A 13643-nucleotide genomic window follows, 5' to 3' on the forward strand; every position below is an offset into this window, starting at 1 on the left:
ACTTTTCTCTCTTTCTCCCTTCTGTGGTGGTGGAGTAATTTTATAGTCTGAATGGTCACCCCCTCTTTAGATGGTAATAAAATGTATTTCTTCACTCACTTCAATTCACTAATAGGCAAAAAAAACCCTTGCAGTTTAAGAATGTACCTATAGCCAACAGATATTTCGATCAGACTTTAAAAAGCAGGGAAATTGGGCAGCTATAGTGAATGCACCAGGGGAGCAGGAGACCTGACCTCCTCTCTGAGATATTGTACTGCCCTACAAATTTGTCAAAATGCAAACACAATTTTAGTTGGTCTTTCACAGGCCAATCCACTTCCTGTGTAGCTTGGAAGAATTTGGTAACATGTGTCTCTGAGCATATGGTGAGTGGTGGCAATACCTGCCATCTCCAAAGATGGAGAATTACATTTTTGTATGTTTGTTGGTGTTCTTACTTTGCTTCATTCCTGGGTTACTATTGTTCCTACAGAGAATTATTTATTTATTTATTTATTATTTTATTTATATCTCACCCTTCCTCCCAGCAGGAGCTCAGGGCGACAATCTATTTATTTAATCTATATCCAGAACACATCATACGGAAAGCAGGATTGGACCAAGAAGAAGGAGGTGTGAAAACTGGAGGGAGAAATATCAATAATTTAAGATATGCAGACAATACCATACTACTTGCAGAAACCAGTAATGATTTGAAACGAATGCTGATGAAAGTTCAAGAGGAAAGCACAAAAGCAGGACTACAGCTGAACGTCAAAAAGACTAAAGTAATGACAACAGAAGATTTATGAAACTTTACAGTTGACAATGAGGACACTGGACTTGTCAAGGATTATCAATACCTTGGCACAATCATTAACCAAAATGGAGACAATAATCAAGAAATCAGAAGAAGGCTAGGACTGGGGAGGGCAGCTGTGAGAGAACTAGAAAAGGTCCTCAGATGCAAAGATATATCACTGAACACTAAAGTCAGGATCATTCAGACCACAGTATTTCCGATCTCTATGTATGGATGTGAAAGTTGGACAGTGAAAAAAGTGGATAAGAGAAATATCAACTCCTTTGAAATGTGGTGTTGGAGGAGAGCTTTGTGGATACCATGGACTGTGAAAAAGACAAATAACTGGGTGTTAGAACAAATCAAACCAGAATGATCTAAAATGATGAAACTGAGGTTATCATACTTTGGACACATCATGAGAAGACATGATTCATTAGAAAAGGTAATAATGCTGGGAAAAACAGAAGAGAGTAGAAAAAGAGGAAGGCCAAACAAGAGATGGATTGATTCCATAAAGGAAGCCACAGACCTGAAATTACAAGATCTGAACAGGGTGGTTCATGACAGATGCTCTTGGAGGTCGCTGATTCATAGGGTCGCCTTAAGTCGTAGTCGACTTGGAGGCACATAACAACAACATTCATCCTAGAAACCTGTGTCAAATTTATTTTTATTTATTTCAAAGCCTTTTTATTGGTCAGTGTCATATGATGGTGAAGACAGCCTTTTGTGTTTCAAATTGGAGGTTATGTTCTGTTTCTATTTTGGGTGTATTCAGTTGAATCTGAAACTGCAGTTTGATGTAAAATCAGACTGATTACAATATGTTGCTACTTCAGGAATGAGTCTAGCTGTTGGAAAAAACAAACTTAGCCTGCCCAAGATCCATGTTTTCCGCCTGCTATGCGTAAACCACTTCATCTAAGGCAAGGTGGTCAATTGAAAACATAGAGCACACCTAGAATTTTGATAGAATATGTTTCACCTCCCACTGTTTTATCTTGTTTAAACTGAGACACTCCTGATGTCCGCTGGAGACTATTCTGCAGAATAGTTAGTGCCATTATTCCACAATTATTTTTGGAGTTTTTTTAGTATAAATTTTGCAAAGTGTTGCTGTAGTTCATATATTCACAGAAACAGAAGCAACAGAAAATGATTTCCTATAGGAAACCTCACTAAAATTGCAAACGAAATCATACATATTTAAAGTGACTATCTGAACTATGTCAACTGTGTTAATAATGTTGCTTCCTCCCTACTAAAACAAGATCAGCACAGCACATGTCTTCTTTCTATTCTTTGGGCTGATTGCAGCTGTTGCCACCACTCACTGCAAGGTTTTTTTTTTTGCCTGTTAGTGAATTTTTCTGCTTTTTAATCTGGGCAGTAAGAAATGGGATCTTGCAGAAGCTTGCTGAGAACGGATTGATCATTTGCATGCTGATTGAGTTCACTCAATTTACTCCCCTGCAATCATGCTGACGATAAACTGACCACAGGGAATGTGGAGGGGAGGAAGGGCAGAGTGGAAGAGGGGGATGGGAGCAGGCAGGACAGGAAGGGCAGGAGAAGGACAGGTTTGATGATTTGCATGTTTATTGAGTTCAGTGGGATTTACTTCCATGCAATCATGCTTAGGATAGGTAAAACTGACTGGGGGGGAGGGAGGGACAGCTGGAGTGGGCAGGGAAGGAGGAAGAAGGAAGAGGGGAGGGGAGGGGAGGAGAAAGGGAGAGGAGAGGGGAAAGCCAGGTCTGATCATTTGCATGCTTATTGAGTTCAATGGGATTTACTGTTATACAATAGGGCCTCGCTTTACAGCACTTCACTTTACAGCGTTCCTCCAATGCAGCAGTTGTTAATTGCAGAAAGGCCTCGCTCTTACAGCGCTTGTTCTGCTTTTACAGCATTTTTTTCCCATCAGGCACCATTTTGCTCAATGCTAGTCAATGGGTTCCGCTTTGCAGCGTTTTTCGCTTTACAGCGGGGGTCCGGAATGTGACCTCTGTATGAGTGGGGCCCTACTGTATAATAATGGTTAGGATAGGTAAAACTGACCTTGGGGAAGGAGCAGGGAGAGGGGAGAGGGGAGAGGGGAGGGGAGGACGAAGGAAGGGGAGAGTGAAGTGGAAGGAGGTGGAGAAGGAAGGAGGAGATTGGAGGGGCAAAGGAAAGGGCAGGGGAGGGCAGGTTTTATCATTTGCATGCTTATTGAGTTCAGTGGTATTTACTCTCATGCAATCATGCTTAAGATAGGTAAAACTGACCTAGGAGGGGAGGGGGAAGGAGGGGATTGGAGGGGGAAAGCGAAGGGGCAAGAGGGAGGGGATAGGAGAGAGGAGAAGGGAGGGTGGGTTTGATCAGTTCCATATTTTTTGAGTTCAATGGGATTTGTTTCTGTTTAATCATGTTTGGAAACAGAAATGGACTGCCTCCAAGTCGATCCCGACTTGTGGCGACCCTATGAATAGGTTTTTCATGGTAAACAGTATTCAGACATGGTTTTACCACTGCCTTCCTCTGACTGGCCCAAGGTCACCCAGCGAGCTTCATGGCTGTGTGGGGATTCGAACCCTGGTCTCCCAGGTTGTAGTCCAACACTGACCTTGGGGAGGGGCAGGGAGGGGAGGAGGAGGAGATTAGATGCATGGGCACTGGGCAGAGGGGAAGACCCCTTCCTTTCCAAAAGGTAAACATTGTGAACGGTATCATTGCTTTGCAGGGTTTCCCTCATCATTTTATTCTACACCAGGCACATGTAGCCTCCCACCCAAATTTAAATCAAAGCTGTCCCTGGCCACATCCACACCAGGCCCTTATTTCACATTAGCCAGTCATGGCTTCTCCCAAAGAATCCTGGGAAGTGTAGTTAGTGAAGGGTACTGAGAGTTGCTAGGAGATGCCCTGTTCCCCTCACAGACCTTCAATCAGAGTGGCTGACTGTTAAACCACTCTGGCCACTGGACTTCTGTCAGGAGAATAGCAGTCTCCTTTCAGCACCCTTCACAAACTACACTTCTCAGGATCCTCTTAGGGAAGCCATTACTGTCTCACCTGAAATCAAAGTTTGGTGTGGGTGTGGCTCCCTGATTAGGCAAGCCCAGCAGCTGTGAGTCTGGCTTTTAGAACACTGACAGTTGGTTATTACTGAGCATGCCCGACAATATCATTCAGTTTAATGCAAAAATTATGAAATCAATTAAAAATCAGCCAGGCATTTTTTAACTTTTCAACTGCAGAAGATGATGGTCAGAGTATGGGGCAAGGTCAGTAACAGGATTACAGGTCCTCTGTGAACATGGCTGATTTTTAATTAATTTCAACAGATTATGAGAACTCACAGAGAAAAAAGTCCAAAAGGGGTCTCAGGTTTCTCTCTCTCTCTCTTTAGACTTTGAACTCTCAATTCTTTCTGACTGTTTTGTTTATTGCCAAGAAAATTGAGAGGGTTGTTAAGCAAGCGTTTCTGAGTTCAGGACTGTAAGTTTTGTAAGGTTTTGTTTTGAAATGAGCTTATGGGAAGCATCAGAATGGCATGGGGGATATTTTCCATTTAACATTGCGGAATGTGAAAAATCCATGCTGGCTATAGTATACAGCCACTCTTGTGGCTGTATAATATGTGGTCAGCCAGGCCTTTGAGTAGGCCCTGCAGCCTGATGGCACCCCTGCTCCTCTTCCCTTGTGTATCTTGTTTTTTTAGTTTGTATGCCTGAGGAAAAGGCTTGGTCTCACAAATGAGTCATTTGGGGAGACACTATTTTGCCTAGAAAAGAATATGCAAGGCATATCTTGACACCACAGCTCCAGTCCACATGATTGTATGTCTCCCCTTCCCTTCTGTCCTCCTGTTTCTTGCTTGCTCATGAGGCACACAACTCATGCATCAACCAATAGTTATTCCCACTATATCTGTTCCTTTACTCAAGGATTTTCCAGATTGGTTTTATGACATCTTTTAAAAAATGTGTTGTTCATGCAATGTGGATCTTGAAGTTAACCCGCCCTGTGCTATTATTGGTCAGAGTGGTTTTGATTCTACAGAAGCAGTTTGGTTCCCTTCTCCACCCCATCCCATCTTGCCTTTTTAACCTAGGATGGGTGGGGGTGATTCTGGGGGAAGGAAATTTTATCCTCTATTTTACTCTATGTTATTCTCAATCACTGGACAGATCAACCATTATTTTTCGACACTACTCAGTGCCCACCTGTGCAACTGTGCTTAGTTTGAAAATCCTTTACCTTAAAGCTTAACTTTTCACAGGGAGGAGAGGAATGTTTGTGGTTGTGCTCCGTTTTCTTACTCTCTCTATGTGCGTGTTGCATGTTTGCATGTTCCTTTCCAATGCTCTGCACAGTTCTCTGGAGTTAGAAATCACAAATGGAAAATGCTGCCAATGCTGCAGATTCCTAAAAAGCCCTGATCTTATGTTATGTTAACATAAGACCCAGGGCCACCATCTTGTGAACTTGCTTCAAATATTACAAATAGGCAGAGAGGATGGTTCCCATCCATATCTTCCAAGTGGGCCTTTGGGGGATACACTCTGGGATGCCTCTTGGCTTTTGCCCTCACTTCTTCCCAATAGACCAAGGGTAGCCAATATGGTAGCCTCCAGATGTTTCATCGCCCTTGAACATTGGTCATTCTGTCTGCAGCTGATGCAAGTTGTAGGCCACATCCACATGAAACATTTATTCCACTTTAAACAGTCATGGCTTCCTCCAAAGAATCCTGGGAAGTGTAGTCTATGAAGGGTGCTGAGAATTGTTAAGAGACCATTATTCCCCTAACAGAGCTTCAGTTCCCAGAATTCTGTGGAAAAGGGGTCTCACTCTAGCCATTGGAGCTCTGTTGGGAGAATAGGACTCTCCTAATAGCACCCTTCATAAACTACGCTTTCCAGGATTCTTTGGGGGAAAGCCATGACGTTGTTGATGTTATATGCCTTCAAGTCGATTATGATTTTTGGTTACCCTATGAATCAGCGACCTCCAAGAGCATCTGTCATGAACCACCCTGTTCAGATCTTGTAAGTTCAGGTCTGTGGCTTCCTTTATGGAAACAATCCATCTCCTGTTTGGTCTTCCTCTTTTTCTACTTCCTTCTGTTTTTCCCAGCATTATTGTCTTTTCTAGGGAATCGTGTGTTCTTGTTTTGTGTTCAAAGTATGATAACCTCAGTTTCATCATTTTAGCTTCTAGTGATGGTTCTGGTTTAATTTCTAACACCCAATTATTTGTCTTTTTTGCAGTCCATGGTATGTGCAAAGCTCTCCTCCAACACTACATTTCAAAGGAGTTGATTTTTCTCTTATCCACTTTTTTCACTGTCCAACTTTCACATCCATACATAGAGATTGGGAATAGTGTTCAGTGATATTTCTTTGCATTTGAAGACCTTCTCTAGTTCTCTCACAGCTGCCCTCCCCAGTCCTGGCCTTCTTCTGATTTCTTGATTATTGTCTCCCTTTTGGTTAATGACTGTGCCAAGGTATTGATAATCCTTGACAAGTTCAATGTCCTCATTGTCAACTTTAAAGTTACATAAATTTTCTGTTGTCATTACTTTAGTCTTCTTGACATTCAGCTGTAGTCCTGCTTTTGTGCTTTCCTTTTTACTTTCATCGGCATGCGTTTCAAACTATTACTGTTTTCTGCTAGTAGTATGATATTGTAGAGTAGAATAAATGTCTGGTGTGCATGTGGCCACAATCCACGCCATCTGGAGATCACCACGTACAATAAACAGAGGCAATTGGCTCTCACCCAGCCTTCTGGACCTTAGCAGTCTGTATGAGTGCAAGGAGCAGGAAAATGGAGCAAGGAGAAATTGGGGAGGGGGGAATAACAAATTAGATTGTAATGCTCTTCATTCAGTTGAACAGTACTTGGTACACTCTTCTTATACAAATGACAATACATGATTGAACTGAAACAGATTACCTAACCAAATTATAACAACAGTTATTTGATAACCGGTTGTAGACTCACTTCAATTGATGCTTGCAAATAGTTTCATGTTGCCTGTCTAGTTTTTTCCAAAAGCGATTTAGCTGGCATCTGTCTTGAACTCCATAGATCATTGTAACCATTTTCTTCCCAGATTTACTGCTGCTTCAGGAGGACTGCTCTCTCTCTTTCTCTCTCTTAGCTGAAAATGTATTCCCTGCATGAATATCTGACATTGCTGAAGGGAACCTGATTATTGCTAGAGAATTAGGGACATCCTTCCCATTGTGCTTTATATCCAAGAACTGAGAACGATCAAGTTTATTTTGGATGCAAATGTTGATTACATTTTTAAAAAATCAGCTGCAATCCTGTCTAGTTATGCATGCTGCTCTTAAACATCCTATTTAAGGTCTCTGAGTGCTGCTATTTGTTATCTGCAGACATTAGGGACTCCATACAAGTTAGCTGATCAATTTCATCTTAATTGCTCCCTTATTATGGAATGAAAAAGATGCATAAGAATCAACCTCACAGGATCCATTAATGACATTATAGCTGTTTCATGCTCCAACAGTACTTCTCATGTGGAAAGCAGAATCTTCATGCTCAGCATTATTAAGCAACAAGACGTCCAGTAAATGATGGGGTTATACATGGAACTGTAGCCATAAAGACAGGCTGTAGCTGTGAGACACTAGATGTTACGAGAACTATAATAAACAGATTACACCATTGAAAATAGCAACTACATCTCTGTAATATTTAGTAGAACTTATGCATGTCATTCATTTCACTGACCTTCCTCCCTTGCAGTGGCTGCCACTGGCAGAGAGAAAGGATCCATGGAATTTGTGATGCCAGGAGAACACATGTAAATTTGCTTGAAGTTACAAAGGGGAGAACTACACAGGTCAGAGGCAGTGTGCTGCTGACTACCATTTCCTGGAATCTGCAGGAGGGGAGAATGCACTCAGATGCTGCTTCCTGGCTTCTCACAGACATCTGGTTGTCCACTGTGTGAACAGGATGCTGGACTAGATGGTCCATTGGCCTGATCCAGCAGGCTCTTCTTATGTTCTTATGACCACTATCTGTGGCACTGCTGCACATTTAGCATTTTGCCTAGTTTGGTCCTGAGTGGTTAAGTGTCAGGACAACATTTCCTCAGTTTATTTATACAGTATATACTAAGATTTCTATGCCACCTTTCAGCTTCACAGTCCCACCACAAAGCAACTCACAAGAAAAAATATATTTAAAAAATAATGTGAAACATCCAATTGAAAATTAACCAACATTACTAAAAAGTAGGGTTGCCAGGTCAGAAGCATCTCAAACCCTGAGATTTCAGGGGCGGGCCCTAGTGATGTCAAGGGGGTGAACCTGAGTGATGTCACAGGGGCGGGCATGATATATTAAGCATAAACCACAGTTGCTTGGTGCATACCACTCAAACAAAAACATTTATCTGATTGGAAATTAAGATAGAAATCTTAGCTAAAAGATGGAGCCTGGGTAGGGAACATTTAATCTAGCCCATTTGCTTTCAGCAAGAAGGGTTTAAGTGCCCCCAGGCCAGGCCAATCACCAGAAGGCCATTGTAGGAAGAAAGGAGCCTAGTGTTCTGGAGATGTTAGATGGGAGCACTCAGGAGTAAAAATTGATGCCCCTAAAGGCTGAAATTCTGAACACACTTACAAAGGGACTATATGTAAGAGTTTGCTTTATGCTGTTGGTAAAGCTTGATTAGGGATCCTCTGCAAAAAATATCCATATCCAAGTAGAGTTGGCAACTCCCTGCCTGGTATGCCTTGCTCATACTTTCTAACATGACTGCTGCAAATGTCTGTACACATTTGACCCTTCACTTTGGAGGTCTGAGAAATCAGTAAGAGTAAGAAGATGCTCCACCCTTTTCTGTCTACCTTGTGGGCTGCTATAAACTCACTGACAGCCAACCCAATTCCAGTGAGTAATCATTGACAGAGAAAAACCACACATGGTTTGGTCTATCTTAACAGGCAGCAGCTTGGGAACAACAACAGTTGCGGCCACACTTCCCAGAATGTGAATTCTCTTTTATTCTCTTTTTTGGGCAAGAAACAAACCATCATGCAACCAACAAGGTGCATCATCAGTGGGTTTAAGGGGGCTGAGCTGAATGCATGGAACCACTGTTGTTGCTTCTATGGATGAAAGGAATGTAAGGGAGTTAGGTTAAAGGTAAATAAAATGCAAATAGAAAAACAAAAACAAAAGATACTGATGAATCGCTAAATACAATATCATACCAATCACAATAAGATTCCTGCGAGTAAGACAGAAAACTCAGCATCCCACAATCAGTCAGGGGTCCTAACCAAAACTAAAAAAATCCTGGCAGCCAGTCAGCCAAGGTCACAGAAATCCCCATGCAGCACAACCTAACCTGGGTTCTGCAGTTAATGCAGAATGCTGCAGCATGATTACTGACATGAGTGAGATCCTACCAGCACATAATACCTCTGCTCTGAAATCTGCACTGATTGCTGATTTGCTACCAGTCAAAGTTCAAGGTGTGCTTTCCATGTTATGGGTGCCACATAGTACTTGTTCTGCTCTTGTAAGAAATCAGTCCTTTAGTGTGGCAGCACCTACTCTTAGGAACACATTTGAAGCACATGAATCACACCACAGGATCATGGGAACTGTAGTTTCTTAAAGGTGGTGGGAACTATAACTGTGAGGGGGAAACTACACTTCCCAGAATTCTTTAGGGGATACCATGCACTTTAACTGTGAGTTGAATGTACTGTAAATGTATTGTGTGGATCTATTTAACAAACTTTGCCTGCATGCAAATCATTTTAATTAATTCTATAAAATGGAAATCAGCTACAAAGTTTACTGGGTTACCATGGGCTACTTACCATCTCTTAGCCTAATCTGCCCCTCAGGATGAAAACAACAGAGGAGAACCATAACCACCGCAAGGAGGAAGGGTACACTTAAAATGTAGAGGAAATAATTACTTACAACCATAGGGTGAAATCAGATACTTATTGGGACATATTATGAAGAAGTATTTATATAAGCATGATTGTCAAAGTATTTATTATTTACACAACTTGTAAAGCTATTTATAGTGCAATCCTATGCATGTTTACACAGAAGCAAGTGCCAATATATTCAATGGAGCTTACTCGAACAGGCAAGCACTTCACTCACCCAACCCAAAATTCAGAATCATGCTACTTTAAGCAACTGTTTTTCAACTGTTTATACTTGTTTTTATGGTTATTGAATTTTAAAGGGGTTTATTTCTTATTGTGAGCTGCCTTGGTTTCCAGTTGGCAACCCTACCTAACAGGGTTGTCGGAAAGACTCCATATACATGCATACACTAGAGACGTAAAAATACATTCACCCCATATAATAGTTTATTGTCAAAACCAGTTAGTCATTGCAAATATTTTTTAAAAAAATAAAATCAGTATTAGTTTCCAGCATAATAAAACCAGTGATACCTAAGTAAGCCCTGCCTAATTGCTTTAAAAATAGGATTGGAGGGGGAGAGAAAGATTTACTACACAAACACAATTCTTTGCCATGTTCACTCCAAAGTCCCATTAATTTACAGTACAATCCTAACCATGTCTACTCAAAAGTAAGTCCTATTAAATTCAATGGGTTTTACTCTGGGTATGTGGGATTAGCATGGCAGCTTTACTCCCAGAAAAGCGAGTATAGGATTAAAGCTTCATATTGGGAAGGTTTTCAGAACATGCCCTCTTCAACAGCCCAGAAAAGTTTGAACTTGTTTGACTCCTGCACACGAGAGAGAAAAGGACTGAAAGTTATAAACTTACTCAATTTATAAGATTTTCAGAGAAGCAGGAAAAAAACAGTTTTATGGCCTTGTAATGAGCTCTAACTACTGCCTGGAGGTGAACAAATAACAACCCTGACTTCCCTTATTGGCTACAAACCTGAAAGGGCAGGGTTAGAACAGCCTGCCAGGAACTCATTTAACAGAAGTTGCGGGGAGGGGGCGGCTGACTTTTTGATGTATATCTCTTGAACCAGACCACCTAGAAACTTTTTTTAAAAAATGAAAGCTGAGAGTCAGAGATTAAGGTGACTCACCTGGAGACCCAGAGAGGAGCTAAAAAATCCAGAGTCTCCAGGTGAAAACCAGAGACCAGGACTGGCCCCAGGCATGCCGGGGCCCTTGGGCACCAGCCTGCCCCGGGCCCCCGCACTCCCCTTCTGCGATTCATGGCAGGATTGTTACTGTGGATCGCAGGGCGGGAGATCCCAAGCTGCCCACCATTCCCCCACTCTACTTACCTTTCTCTCTGCTGTTTTTTCAGCTGCGCGCACTGCACGCGCAGGTTTGCCATCAATCAAGTTGGCAGCTGAGGTTTCCCTAAGGGGCTGAAGCCTCTGCCGCCATCTTGGTTGATGGCACACATGTGTGCTACACTCGTGCATTGCTGCCATCAACCAAGATGGCAGCAGAGGCTTCAGCCCCTTAGGGAAACCTTGGCTGCCATCTTGATTGATGGCAAACCTGCGCACGGAGTGCACGCAGCCACAAAAAACAGCACAGAGAAAGATAGGTGAAGCGGGGGAATGGAGGGCAGCTCTGAAGCTCCTGCCCTTCCTGTGGAAGGGGAGTGCAGAGGTCCCACAGGGGCCCCTGTAGCCCCAGGGACCCTCAGCCAGTGCCCCACCTGCCCGCCCTTTAGAACCAGCCCTGCCGGAGACCTGGCAACTCTACTAAAAAGCCAAATCAGAGAACAAGCAACTCTGGGATAGGAAGAATCAGACAGTCTTAAAAGCACAACTAAAAAAAAAGGTCTTTAAAACTTTGTGAGGTTGTGAAGGAAGAGGCCAGACTTTAGTCTCATTGAGCACAAGTCACTGTGAAGGTGTCCCACACAAACTGCTCAAACTTTCTTCATAAGCACAGGTTATTCACATTAGGAGTTGCTTCATGTGCAGGCCTAAGTCCTGGATGTGGGAAAGAATCACATCTGATAGGCACCGTATTGAGGAAATATTTTAATAGATTACACTACTTCAGCCTACGTGTGTGTGTATTGTTTGAATGCCCACCCCTCTAAGAAACTGTATTTACATAGGCAACTAATGTCTCAGGGAAGCTAGACAGAACCCTTCCCTCAGTAACACTTTTTTTAAAAATGTAGAGGAAGATTTATCTGTGTGACAATTTCCAACTTGTGCTGGTCAAAACATTTTTGAGAACTTCTGAGTGAAATGGAAAGGAGTGTTGAATCAAAATGGTGTGTATGTGTGTGAGAAACTGCCTTTGTTCTTTCACATTTTGGGGGCAAGCTATAAATTTCAGGAGCAGGAGCAAAACTTGTTGGTACTCCTTTACACACTTCTAATGTTTGCAGTTTACATTTTTGTTTTCCCAAAAAAACCAGAGTGATACTATACCATGATGTAGAGTCATTCTAAATGTTCAGAGGAAACAAACATTTTACTGCTAGATACTGAGGAGGGATCAGTAGCTTGTAATGGCTTTCACTATATTTGGATTGTGCATTAACCGCATCTCTCCTGGAGGGCGCTGACCTAGCCTCAGTTATCCATGCCATAGTAACATCTAGGCTAGTAATATTCAGGGGGAACTTTGGCCCACCGATATTTATTCATTTATTTAATTCAAAAAGCATTGATAAACCACTTAATATTTAAAAAATCTCTAAGCATTGTACAATATAAAATCTGTTATAGTTATGTGCTTTTAACTTTTTATTTTGTTTAAGGTTTTATGCTGGTTTTAATTTTTGTATTAAATGGAAGCTGCTTTGGGTTCACTTTTGTGAAGAAAAGTGGCTAAAGATAGATGATAGATAGATAGATAGATAGATAGATAGATAGATAGATAGATAGATAGATAGATAGATAGATAGATAGATAGATAGATAGATAGATAGATAGATAGATTCTTGTAAAGACTGATAGTTGTTGCTTTCCACAATACAGGGACAATAGACAAAAATCTGTTTTTGAGTCACCGCCCTATGGTATCTGCAGGGTGTGGTGCCATGAGTAGAAATTCCTCAGATGATCTGTGTGATCTTGTATGTCTATACAGGGGGAGTAACCTGGTCCCAGATTGAAAGTAACCTTTCAAGTAACCTGGTCCCAGATTGTTCCGGGCTTTATATGTTAAACAAAACCTTGAACATTGCCAGGTAACTAATCGGCAGCCAATGCAGCTCCCTCAGCACATGTGTAATATCTCTGCATCCAGTGCTCCGCTCAACAACCTGGCTGTAGCATTGTGCAGCAGCTGTAGCTCCTGGACCAGTGCCAAGGGATGCCCCATATACAGCATGTAACAAATGTCCAGTCAGTACCCTGAACATTGCTAAAAAAAACCCCCTATTCCAGGCAGTCCGGAGCACTGACGGGAGCTCTCCTGTAATATTGTGGGGATAACGGCATCATTTTATTAGAGGCTCCATTTGTAATTTATTTTAATTGCAGAACTTGGTGTTTGTAGTTAAAGAATGTGTCACTTTTAATGAAGAATTCCCATGAAGAGTGAATTCAGATAAGTCATGCTCTGTATTTGTTTATACAGTTTTGGATATCATAGTAAGATGGAGCATGGTTATTTCAACTGAAAGAACTGTGATGACAGTACAAAATATTTTTTATACACAAAAGGAAATGCTTTATAGAGACGTGGTCTGACAGCTTTTCTGTGTTGTATGTTCTCCAGCTGTCAGCATCCCAGTAGTGTAATTTTGTATAATCTGCTTAGATATTCATGGAAAAATTCAACATTCACATTCCATGCTCTTGTCACATTTATTTATATTGCATGAGTTGGGTCATCTGAGCATTTAAACACTAAGTGACTGCATTCTTTTTT

This window comes from Rhineura floridana, chromosome 9, assembly GCF_030035675.1.
Source record: "Rhineura floridana isolate rRhiFlo1 chromosome 9, rRhiFlo1.hap2, whole genome shotgun sequence".
Lineage (NCBI taxonomy): Eukaryota > Metazoa > Chordata > Lepidosauria > Squamata > Rhineuridae > Rhineura > Rhineura floridana.